Genomic DNA, 13,374 nt, shown 5'->3' with positions numbered 1-13,374 from the left:
GTCTGACAGTAGTGGGTTCTGAGGGAACACTGACACATGTTCTACCTCAACACCATAAGTCAGGAAAAGATCTAGGGTGTGGTTGAAGCTATGAGTTGAGTCTTCCAGTTCAGATGGGTGATGACAAGAGTCAGGCTTTCAAATGAACTGGAGCCATGTTTTGGTCTAGAATTAATTACTAACTTGGAGTGATAGATTGCTGCCACTCCCAATCCTCGACCAGTAGCATGAGGAATATGATAATTAAGATGCGCAGGAGGAGTAGATTCGTTTAAGCTAACTTACTCCTCCTCCTGAAGCCAGGTCTCAGTTAGACAAAATAAATCAATGTGATGATCCGCTCTCAGATTGTGCACTAACAGGGATTTACACAAAAGAGATCTAATATTCAACAATCCACATTTAATTGTGATATTAGTTTCTCCAACTTGTGCTTTGGTATTAATTTTAATAAGATTATGGTGATTGACCGCTCCCCTGCTCTGTGCTTGGTGACTTTTAACCGTGAGACAGAGACTACCTCTATAGTGTTAAATATATTATTGTTGGTGGATGAGGGTTATTACTGGCCAGATTGGGGAGGGGACCAGAGAATGCTACGGAGTCCGACATCGTTTTTGCATAATTGCACGACTCTGTTAATTTTGGTGACCTCAGACTGACGAAGCCGGGTGTTGTTTGCTCCGACGTGAATAATAACTCTTGCAAATTTATGTTTTTTTCTAGCCAGAAGCTTTAGATTGGCTTCTATGTCGCCTGCTCTGGCCCCAGAAATGCACTTAACTATGGTCACTAGAACCGCCGTCACATAGCGCAAAACAGAGTCGTCAATTACCAGAGTTGGATTCTCAGCAGGTGTCTTGCTGAGTGGGGAAAAATGGTTAACCACGGGAAGCAGTTGGTGGTGCACTGTGGGCCTCTGGTTTGGGCTATGCTTCCATTGATATGTAGATTTATCAAATCTCTGGGAAATACATCGGAACTCATATAGGTAGTCAAGTGATAGGGAATGTTACAAAAGTTTGTTTTTTTTAATGGAATCCTGGCTACTTAGTAAACCATGTTATAAAACTGACTCATTCTTCACACAGGTGGAACATTGTTGATGTCTATCCGGTTTCCTCTCCATGTCAGGTGCACGGACTCCTGATGTACTATATGTCTGCAAGAGCTGTTTCAAAAACAGGATGAAACATTGTCCTGTGATTTACTTATCTTTATTTTTCCAAGACTGCTTTTTGGATTGCAATTTTGTTAATCTGGGGTGCCATTACCGTATTTTCACGACCATAAAGCGCACTGTATTAAAAGGCGCAGTCTCAGTTATGGGTGCTATTTCTGTATTTAAAACATACACAAGGCGCACCGTATTATTAGGCGCATGCTGAAACATACAGTAAAAAATGACAACGGAAGTAAAACCGTGAGTTTCGACACATTTATTGAACAAAATATTCATTCTTCCGCCACAAAACCATCAAAGTTTTCATCCTCAGTATCTGAATTAAACCGCTGCACTATTTCAATTTCCAACATCCTGAATTCCTCTTCTTCATCATCTGAATCAGACTCACCGACCGGTTCCGGTTCACCGTTGATTTTGTGAAAGCTTTTACAATACACGAAGACGGTATCATAGCCCATACGTCTACAATCCACCCGCATATGGTGGCATAACTTGCCCGCCGCTGCCTCATAGTCTTTGTGAAGGAGTGTTCGCCTTCCGTCATCCAGCGCTCTGTCCGTTTCCGTGGCAGCTGAGAACCTCGGTGAACGACGACTTCTCGTGCCCCGTTGTGCGTATCGCCATCGTGCTGGTCCCTTTTTCTCCACTTTGTGGGTCAAAGGGATGTCAAAAGTCAGAGGGATCTCATCCATGTTGGTGATGTGGCTGGGCGCGGTTATCTTGTCGCGGCAGTAGGTGCGGAAGATGGCCACCCTCTCCTGGTAATCCGCGGGCAGCCGCTGCGCAACAGTTGTCCTTGCGTGTATGGAGAGATGCTGCCTCCTCATAAAGCGAAAACACTAAGATTGCTCGACTGCCATTTTCAGCCGCATATTAGATGGCCTGCAGTTTAAAGTAAGCCTCATTCATACGCGTCTCGCTTGACCGGCGCCTTTTTAGGTGATCCTTACGTGTAGGTGTGCCGCTAATCGATTTGGCGGAGCCTTTACCATAGTGCACCCACCAAAGACGCACAGCAGATTTTGGAAGTCAGTCCACACACAAGGCGCTCCATATTATAAGGCGCACCGTCGATTTTTGAGAAAATCTCAGTGTTTTAGTTGCGCCTAATAGTCGTGAAAATACGGTACTTTTTTTTTCTCTTGACCTTTTTTTTTTTTTAAATTCATGTTATGTTATCCAGAAGTTGTTATAAACTTTAAAACAAATAAATGCTATGTCCAAATTTCATTCTTTGGAAAACACTTTCTTCACACTTTATTACACTTTGTAATAAAGTGTTTGTTTTACTGTTAATGTTTTACTGTTAATTTGCAGAACCTTTGTTGCACTAACCAGCTCTTTTTTTAAACAAAAGAAATATAGTCATCAATTAACCAGATATGAATAAATAACCAGATGACAAAAAATAAAAGTATTGAATGTTTTTATATTAGTAAAAAAAGGCATCAAGTTGATCTACCCACAGGCGTCAGGGCTTTTATTTTTGCGGCCATCCTGGTTTGTGGTGCCAACTCAATTGAAATTTTCAGGGCAGATTTTAAAACCAGCCAAACCAGTCAAACTTTTCTGTCCTTTTAGGAAGGGCCAATGCATCTCCAACCGTCCTTAGGGTATTGACAAAGCAGGTATAATTCAAGGTGTTGTCCCCTGTCTGGAACCCATCATTCAGCTGGTCTTCTCCAGAGTTGTCTGGCTGGACCTCTGCAGGGTTCTCCTGAGAGACAACTGTCTCTGGTGGGACAAGTTCAGGTTTTTCCAGCTGGTCCACTGCATAGTTTGTCAGCTTAATGTTCTCCAGACATGGTTTCTTTGAAGCAGCTTCCTCTTTCACATTGAAGAACGGATGCTGTAGAGCCTCCACGGGCGTAATTCGCTGGTTGGGGTCGACTTGCAGCATGTTTTTGATGAGATCCATAAATAGATCCAGACCAGTTGCATGTTCTTGCTGAACTGATAGCATCCCCACAACATCATCAAAGCAGTTGAAGTCCTCCTCTTTTTCACTGATCCCGTACTCTTCTGCTGTCTTAATTGTCCATCTTGAATGATCATTTGTTCTTCTATTGAAGAATTCTTCAGTTTGCTGGCCCTTGTCCAGTACATGGTCTGGTGGCTGTCCCAAAATTTTGACCACAGAATTTATTATACTGTACCGCCTACTGTATGGAAACAGATCAGTTCCGACAGCCAGTTTGAAAGCAGTAACCCCCAAAGACCACATGTCCAAAGCCTCATTCATTTCAGACTCCAGGAGTACCTCTGGAGAGCTGTACATCTTGGTGAACATTAAGGTCTCAAAGTCAATATTACCGGACATCTGGGCCCCACCAAAGTCCACTAACTTTACTTGCAGTGGTTTTTCATGGCGGTCCACAATCATGACATTTTCTGGTTTAATGTCCATATGTATAAGCCCGATGGTTTTTAAATGGTGAAGAGCCGTAACGAGTTGTTCTGTAATGTGTCTGACCTCTGGTAGAGGGAGACCCGTTTTACATGGACTCATCTCAGAAATGTAGGTGTCTAGGTCCACGTCCAGGAACTCAAAGCTTAGACAGATGTCTTCCATGTTGAAGAAAAAGCTGTTAAATCTGACCACGTGACTGGTGTTGGGATCCAGGTGCCGCAGCCGCTTCAGGATTTGGATTTCATGCTTTGCAATTTCAATGACATCAGTGCAGCTCTTCATTACCTTCACGGCCTCCATGGTTCCTGTTTCAAAGTTGCTACATTTTAAAACTTGACCAAAACTTCCTTCCCCTAGAAACTCGACCACACGGCGTTGCTTTCCTAGTAAATTACAGCCGTCTTTTCTGGACTGGTGGACATCAACTTTGTTTGTAAATGCTCCCATATTTTTGCTGCTGTTTTGGGCTTGCTTTTTCCTCTTTCTGCTGGATAAGTTTGAATACACAAACTTGAGTTTTGTTTGTAGCATTTGCAGACATGAAGGCTTTATCAGCCTTTGATCAGCAGTGTCTTTGATGTAGCATTTGTGGATGTAGCATTCGTGCACCGACATGATCAGCCTCTGAGTTGCATCATGCCTTTAAAGGAATAGCTGGCATGAATAACACCCAGATTGTGATGAGTGTGGAGAAGTCAGGAAGGAACGGCAGCAGAAAGAAAGATGAAGGAGAAAACCTGGGCGTGGGAGAACAGACGGCATTGAGCTGAAGCAGACCAGAGGCTAATCTGGAGATTGGGGGCTTGTAAAACATTGAGCTGTCTGAGCTCTCTGACCACCTGGAGGAAAGAGAGCAACAGTGTGTTGACAAGCAGAGAGAGCTGGAGGAGATGCTCCAGGAGAAAGAACATTTCTGGAAGCAACAGGAGACCCAGGAACAGCAGGAGCTGCAATGTCTCAAGGAAGAGAACATCCAGCTAGGTTAGCTTCTTCTGCGGTGAAGAGTTCTTTCACATGATCAGATGTGATATCTAAACTCTTTTTGTTTCCACCATCATTGAGCAGCAGAACAAGAAGAATAAGAAGACATTTTGAAAGTGGAGGCTAAACTTCAACCCAGAGTAACTCCCTCCACATCCCTCTAGACTTTTATTTCACATGTCATCATTTGTGTGTCTAATAACCTTACAAAATTCCACATTTTTCCATATTTAGTGTGTTTATTCTGAATCCATAAGTGTCAAGAACTACACTACAGACTGAAGTCTGCAAACTTCTGTGGCTGGAAATGACCCTCAGCAATGTGATGGAGACAGAAAAGGCGTCGTTGGACAGGAGAAGCCCTGGCTCAGATCCTGCAGCACATGGACTAACATGAAGAAGCTACTCTCAGATCTCCTTGTGAAGATTTATAAAATGAATATTGAATAGTTTTGAAGTTTATCATGTAGTCCTTTCATTTCTAAAGCGGCTCCACAACCATATGCAGTTTTATGATTACTGTATAGCGTAGATGAATCTCCAACATGATCCGGGAGAGTGACGATTGCTCCATCGTAGAGTCCCATCCCTCTGTGATTAACTGCATACTCACCTTTCTGTGACTGCCAGACTTTCCTCCTTTAGCTTTAGCTCTCCATTCGTACTGCTGCTACTGCAAAGGTACGTTGAACCAAGTGTGAGGACATGAAATCTTGCACAAGAACACTTGCCAAGGTCCTTCTGAAGCATTAAAAAACTCCATCCATCCATCCATTCTCTACCGCTTATCGGGGGTCGGGTCGCGGGGGCAGCAGCCTAAGGAGAGAAGCCCAGACTTCCCTCACCTCAGCTACTTGCTCTAGCTCATCTGGAGGGATCCACAGGCGTTCCCAGACCAGTCGAGAGACATAGTCTCTCCAACGTGTCCTGGGTCTTCCCGGGGGTCTCCTACCGGAGGGACATGCCCTGAACACCTCACCAGGGAGGCGTCCAGGGGGCATCCTAACTAGATGCCCAAGCCACCTCATCTGGCTCCTCTCAATGCGGAGGAGCAGCGACTCTACTCCGAGCTCCTCCCGGATGGCAGAGCTTTTCACCCTATCTCTAAGGGAGAGCCCAGCCACCCTACGGAGAAAGCTCATTTCAGCCGCTTGTACCCGTGATCTTGTTCTTTCGGTCATTACCAAAAGCTCATGACCATAGGTGAGGGTAGGAACGAAGATCGACCGGTAAATCAAGAGCTTCGCCTTTCGGCTCAGCTCTCTCTTCACCACTACGGACCCGTGCAGAGTCCGCATTACTACGGACGCCGCACTGATCCGCCTGTCGATCTCCCGCTCCATTTTTCCCTCACTCGTGAACAAGACCCCGAGGTACTTGAACTCCTCCACTTGGGGCACAATCTCCTCTTTGACCCGGAGAAGGCATTCCACCTTTTTCCGGTTGAGAACCATGGCCTCGGATTTGGAGGTGCTGGTTTTCATCCCAGCCGCTTCACATGCGGCGGCGAACCGATCCAGTGTTAGTTGGCGGTCACGGCCTGATGACGCCAACAGGACCACATCATCCGCAAAAAGCAGAGACCCGATCCTGAGGTCACCAAACCGGATCCCCTCAACACCATGACTGCACCTAGAAATTCTGTCCATAAAAATTATGAACAGAATCGGTGACAAAGGGCAGCCCTGGCGGAGACCAACCCTCACCGGAAACGAGTTCCACTTACTGCCAGCAATTCGGACCAAACTCTGGCACCGATTGTACAGGGAGCGGACGGCCCGTATCAGCGGGCCCGACACCCCATACTCTCGGAGAACCCCCCACAGGACCCCCCGAGGGACACGGTCGAATGCCTTCTCCAAGTCCACAAAACACATGTGGACTGGTTGGGCAAACTCCCATGCACCCTCGAAGACCCTGCTGAGGGTGTAGAGCTGCTCCACTGTTCCACGCCCAGGACGAAAACCACATTGCTCCTCCTGAATCCGAGGTTCGACTATCCGACGGACCCTCCTCTCCAGTACCTTGCCAAGTTACTAGAAATGAGAGAGGCACCATCCCGTGTGGGATGGACACCGTCTCTCCTAATCAGACCAACTTTTACCCAAAAACTGTTCCAATTGTTTACAAAGGACACCTGGTTTTCAGGGCACCCCCGTGACAGCCAGCGACGAAGCGACGACATGCGACTAAACAGATTGGGGAGGGGACCAGAGAATGCTCCGGAGTCCGTCATCGTTTTTGCATAATTGCACGACTCTGTTAATATTGGTGACCTCGGACTGACAAAGCCGGGTGTTGTTGGCTCCGACGTGAATAATAACTTTACCGAATTTATGTTTTCTTCTAGCCAGAAGCTTTAGATTGGCTTCTATGTCGCCTGCTCTGGCCCCAGGAATGCACTTAACTATGGTCACTAGAACCGCCTTCACATAGCGCAAAACAGAGTCGTCAATTACCAGAGTTGGATTCTCAGCAGGTGTCTTGCTGAGTGGGGAAAAATGGTTAACCACGGGAAGCAGTTGGTGGTGCACTGTGGGCCTCTGGTTTGGGCTATGCTTCCTGCGAACCGTCATCCAGCCGCCCTGGCTAGCCGGCTGCTCGGCTGCTGCTGGGATACAGCTAGCTGTAGTTACCCTAGGCAGCTACCTTCTCCTGGCTACCTGATGCAACTCCAGACAACTCCAAGCTGCGGAAAAATGTCTCAAGCTCGCTGTCTCACCTCCAGAGCCATTAATAAACTACACTTTCTGCACCTATTCCCTTTACTAAAGGAGGCAGAAGAGTAACTAAACATTTCACACACTGAACAGACACAGGGTGAAACAGATGGTGAGGCCATGCTAGTGCTAGTGATCGGTCAAATCGGCGGAGTCCTCTATTTATTTTAATATGAATTATTTCTCCTTGTTGTTATCGAGTAACTAGAATTTCCAGAGTTTTCAATTTTATTTACTCACTCACTCTCACTCACTTTCTACCGCTTGTTCCTCCACTGAGAGTCGCGGGGGGACTGGAGCCTATCCCAGCACAATGGGCGGAGGCAGGGTACACCCTGGACTGGACGCCAGTCAATCGCAGGGCTAACACATATAGACAAACAACCATTCTCTCTCACACTCACACCTACGGGCAATTTAGAGTTTCCAATTAGCCTAATCCCCAATCATGCATATCTTTGGACTGTGGGAGGAAGCCGGAGTACCCGGAGAGAACCCACGCAGGCACAGGGAGAACATGCAAACTCCACACAGAAAGTCCCCAGCCTCAGTCCCAACCAGGGATCGAACCACCACACCACCGTGCCGCCCATTGATATGTAGATTTATCAAATCTCTGGGAAATACATCGGAACTCATATAGGTAGTCAAGTGATAGGGAATGTTACAAAAGTTTTTTTTTTTTAATGGAATCCTGGCTACTTAGTAAACCATGTTATAAAACTGACTCATTCTTCACACAGGTGGAACATTGTTGATGTCTATCCGGTTTCCTCTCCATGTCAGGTGGACGGACTCCTGATGTACTATATGTCTGCAAGAGCTGTTTCAAAAACAGGATGAAACATTGTCCTGTGATTTACTTATCTTTATTTTTCCAAGACTGCTTTTTGGATTGCAATTTTGTTAATCTGGGGTGCCATTACCGTATTTTCACGACCATGAGGCGCACTGTATTAAAAGGCGCAGTCTCAGTTATGGGTGCTATTTCTGTATTTAAAACATACACAAGGTGCACCGTATTATTAGGCGCATGCTGAAACATACAGTAAAAAATGACAACGGAAGTAAAATCGTGAGTTTCGACACATTTATTGAACAAAATATTCATTCTTCCGCCACAAAACCATCAAAGTTTTCATCCTCAGTATCTGAATTAAACAGCTGCACTATTTCAATTTCCAACATCCTGAATTCCTCTTCTTCATCATCTGAATCAGACTCACCAACCGGTTCCGGTTCACCGTTGATTTTGTGAAAGCTTTTACAATACATGAAGACGGTATCATAGCCCATACGTCTACAATCCACCCGCATATAGTGGCATAACTTGCCCACCGCTGCCTCATAGTCTTTGTGAAGGAGTGTTCGCCTTCCGTCATCCAGCGCTCTGTCCGTTTCCGTGGCAGCTGAGAACCTCGGTGAACGACGACTTCTCGTGCCCCGTTGTGCATATCGCCATCGTGCTGGTCCCTTTTTCTCCACTTTGTGGGTCAAAGGGATGTCAAAAGTCAGAGGGATCTCATCCATGTTGGTGATGTGGCTGGGCGCGGTTATCTTGTCGCGGCAGTAGGTGCGGAAGATGGCCACCCTCTCCTGGTAATCCGCGGGCAGTTGTCCTTGCGTGTATGGAGAGATGCTGCCTCCTCATAAAGCGAAAACACTAAGATTGTTCAATTGCCATTTTCAGCCGCATATTAGATGGCCTGCAGTTTAAAGTAAGCCTCATTCATACGCGTCTCGCTTGACTGGCGCCATTTTAGGGGATCCTTACGTGTAGGTGTGCCGCTAATCGATTTGGCGGAGCGTTTACCATAGTGCACCCACCAAAGACGCACAGCAGATTTTGGAAGTCAGTCCACACACAAGGCGCTCCAAATTATAAGGCGCACCGTCAATTTTTGAGAAAATCTCAGTGTTTTAGTTACGCCTTATAGTCGTGAAAATACGGTACTTTTTTTTTCTCTTGACCTTTTTTTTTTTTTTTAAATTCATGTTATGTTATCCAGAAGTTGTTATGAACTTTAAAACAAATAAATGCTATGTCCAAATTTCATTCTTTGGAAAACACTTTCTTCACACTTTATTACACTTTGTAATAAAGTGTTTGTTTTACTGTTAATGTTTTACTGTTAATTTGCAGAACCTTTGTTGCACTAACCAGCTCTTTTTTTAAACAAAAGAAATATAGTCATCAATTAACCAGATATAAATAAATAACCAGATGACAAAAAATAAAAGTATTGAATGTTTTTATATTAGTAAAAAAAAGGCATCAAGTTGATCTACCCACAGGCATCAGGGCTTTTATTTTTGCGGCCATCCTGGTTTGTGGTGCCAACTCAATTGAAATTTTCAGGGCAGATTTTAAAACCAGCCAAACCAGTCAAACTTTTCTGTCCTTTTAGGAAGGGCCAATGCATCTCCAACCGTCCTTAGGGTATTGACAAAGCAGGTATAATTCAAGGTGTTGTCCCCTGTCTGGAACCCATCATTCAGCTGGTCTTCTGCAGAGTTGGCTGGCTGGACCTCTGCAGGGTTCTCCTGAGAGACAACTGTCTCTGGTGGGACAAGTTCAGGTTTTTCCAGCTGGTCCACTGCATAGTTTGTCAGCTTAATGTTCTCCAGACATGGTTTCTTTGAAGTAGCTTCCTCTTTTACGTTGAAGAACGGATGCTGTAGAGCCTCCACGGGCGTAATTCGCTGGTTGGGGTCGACTTGCAGCATGTTTTTGATGAGATCCATAAATAGATCCAGACCAGTTGCATGTTCTTGCTGAACTGATAGCATCCCCACAACATCATCAAAACAGTTGAAGTCCTCCTCTTTTTCACTGATCCCGTACTCTTCTGCTGTCTTAATTGTCCATCTTGAATGATCATTTGTTCTTCTATTGAAGAATTCTTCAGTTTGCTGGCCCTTGTCCAGTACATGGTCTGGTGGCTGTCCCAAAATTTGGACCACAGAATTTATTATACTGTACCGCCTACTGTATGGAAACAGATCAGTTCCGACAGCCAGTTTGAAAGCAGTAACCCCCAAAGACCACATGTCCAAAGCCTCATTCATTTCAGACTCCAGGAGTACCGCTGTACATCTTGGTGAACATTAAGGTCTCAAAGTCAATATTACCGGACATCTGGGCCCCACCAAAGTCCACTAACTTTACTTGCAGTGGTTTTTCATGGCGGTCCACAATCATGACATTTTCTGGTTTAATGTCCATATGTATAAGCCCGATGGTTTTTAAATGGTGAAGAGCCGTAACGAGTTGTTCTGTAATGTGTCTGACCTCTGGTAGAGGGAGACCCGTTTTACATGGACTCATCTCAGAAATGTAGGTGTCTAGGTCCACGTCCAGGAACTCAAAGCTTAGACAGATGTCTTCCATGTTGAAGAAAAAGCTGTTAAATCTGACCACGTGACTGGTGTTGGGATCCAGGCGCCGCAGCCGCTTCAGGATTTGGATCTCATGCTTTGCAATTTCAATGACATCAGTGCAGCTCTTCATTACCTTCACGGCCTCCATGGTTCCTGTTTCAAAGTTGCTACATTTTAAAACTTGACCAAAACTTCCTTCCCCTAGAAACTCGACCACACGGCGTTGCTTTCCTAGTAAATTACAGCCGTCTTTTCTGGACTGGTGGACATCAACTTTGTTTGTAAATGCTCCCATATTTTTGCTGCTGTTTTGGACTTGCTTTTTCCTCTTTCTGCTGGATAAGTTTGAATACACAAACTTGAGTTTTGTTTGTAGCATTTGCAGACATGAAGGCTTTATCAGCCTTTGTGTCAGCAGTGTCTTTGATGTAGCATTTGTGGATGTAGCATTCGTGCACCGACATGATCAGCCTCTGAGTTGCATCTTGCCTTTAAAGGAATAGCTGGCATGAATAACACCCAGATTGTGATGAGTGTGGAGAAGTCAGGAAGGAACGGCAGCAGAAAGAAAGATGAAGGAGAAAACCTGGGCGTGGGAGAACAGACGGCATTGAGCTGAAGCAGACCAGAGGCTAATCTGGAGATGCGGGGCTTGTAAAACATTGAGCTGTCTGAGCTCTCTGACCACCTGGAGGAAAGAGAGCAACAGTGTGTTGACAAGCAGAGAGAGCTGGAGGAGATGCTCCAGGAGAAAGAACATTTCTGGAAGCAACAGGAGACCCAGGAACAGCAGGAGCTGCAATGTCTCAAGGAAGAGAACATCCAGCTAGGTTAGCTTCTTCTGCGGTGAAGAGTTCTTTCACATGATCAGATGTGATATCTAAACTCTTTTTGTTTCCACCATCATTGAGCAGCAGAACAAGAAGAATAAGAAGACATTTTGAAAGTGGAGGCTAAACTTCAACCCAGAGTAACTCCCTCCACGTCCCTCTCGACTTTTATTTCACATGTCATCATTTATGTGTCTAATAAACTTACAAAAATGCACATTTTTCCATATTCAGTGTGTTTATTCTGAATCCATAAGTGTCAAGAACTACACTACAGACTGAAGTCTGCAAACTTCTGTGGCTGGAAATGACCCTCAGCAATGTCATTGAGACAGAAAAGGCGTCGTTGGACAGGAGAAGCCCTGGCTCAGATCCTGCAGCACATGGACTAACATGAAGAAGCTACTCTCAGATATCCTTGTGAAGATTTATAAAATGAATATTGAATAGTTTTGACTCCCAAAGAGCCTGAGTGAAACACCTCTGATGTGCATGCACAGGCAGCTCTCTGGGTCAGAGAACCATGCTGCCTCCAGCTAGAAGGTCCAGCAAAAGCTCAGGAGCTCAATAAAGGACCAGGAGACTGAGAAAGAGGAAACTCTGAATCTTGCCTAACTGGGTTCATCCTGTGAAATAAAGTGGGAAATTTAGTTATATAGACAATAAGAATAGTAATAAAATAATAATAGTCCCAAATTACACTTATAGCTAGATAAAAAGTTTAATTAAAGGGTTGGATTCTGTTCTGTCGGGTCAGTAGATGTTACTATGTGACTGTTAAATGTCAGAGCTGTGTAGACCAGTTGAGATTACAGAAGACAGATCATAGAGGTCATGTTCAGCAGCGAGTATAAGTCTACACCTTCTGTCAAAAATGATTTAGGACCCTGCAAGTGGTGGAAGTGATTTTTGACCCTGAGGTCCTAAAGGTCATAAAGACCAAAGAGGTCATAAAAGGAGGGGTTGTTAATCCAGACCACTTCTGGTTACAGATGAGGGGCAGATGTTTATCAATGGGTTTCCCATCTCTTGCAATCCTCATGAAGTCATGAAGTCTATTCACACATGATGTTGGTCATGTAGTCCTTTCATCTCTAAAGCGGCTCCACATCCATATGCAGTTTTATGATTACTGTATAGCGTAGATGAATCTCCAACATGATCCGGGAGAGTGACGATTGCTCTACCGTAGAGTCCCATCCCTCTGTGATTAACTGCATACTCACCTTTCTGTGACTGCTAGACTTTCCCCCTTTAGCTTTAGCTCTCCATTCATCGTGCTACTACTGAAAAGGTACATTAAACCAGGTGTGAGGACACAAAATGTTGCACAAGACCACTTGCCAAGGTCCTTCTGAAGCATTAAAATACTCAATGCTAAACAATTATGGCCCTGTGTGTGTAATAATAATGTTCTAACTATGACTCGTCATATATTCATCCAAAATAGTCAACTTTAATCATCACAGCTGGTGGTGTTGACTCAGTTACTGGAGCACCTGCAGAGGAACAGCCTGTTTGAGATGTTTCGGTCCGGCTTTAGAGATCACCGCAGCACAGAAACTGCACTTGTACTACTGATCTTCTTATAGCTTCAGACAATGGACTGATTTCTATGCAGGTTCTGCTGGACCTCACTGTTACAGAGACTGGAACATGTGATTGAGATTAAAGGGGCAGCACTCGACTAGTTTAGATCATATTTATTAGACAGATACCAGTTGGCTGTCTCCCAGTTCATGCTAAGAACAAATGTGTATTTTGTAAAGCTATGTTTTCTGCTAGGCCTCCCACACAAGATATGGACCTGCTTGTAAATTCAACAAACAGTGTATTCCTGAGTGAAAAGAACAAGTGGCTGTTAGC

The sequence above is a fragment of the Takifugu rubripes genome, chromosome 3 (genome assembly GCF_901000725.2).
Source record: "Takifugu rubripes chromosome 3, fTakRub1.2, whole genome shotgun sequence".
NCBI classification, from domain to species: Eukaryota; Metazoa; Chordata; class Actinopteri; order Tetraodontiformes; family Tetraodontidae; genus Takifugu; species Takifugu rubripes.
The sequence above is the reverse complement of the archived record's forward strand: the minus strand, read 5'-3'. Positions refer to the sequence as shown.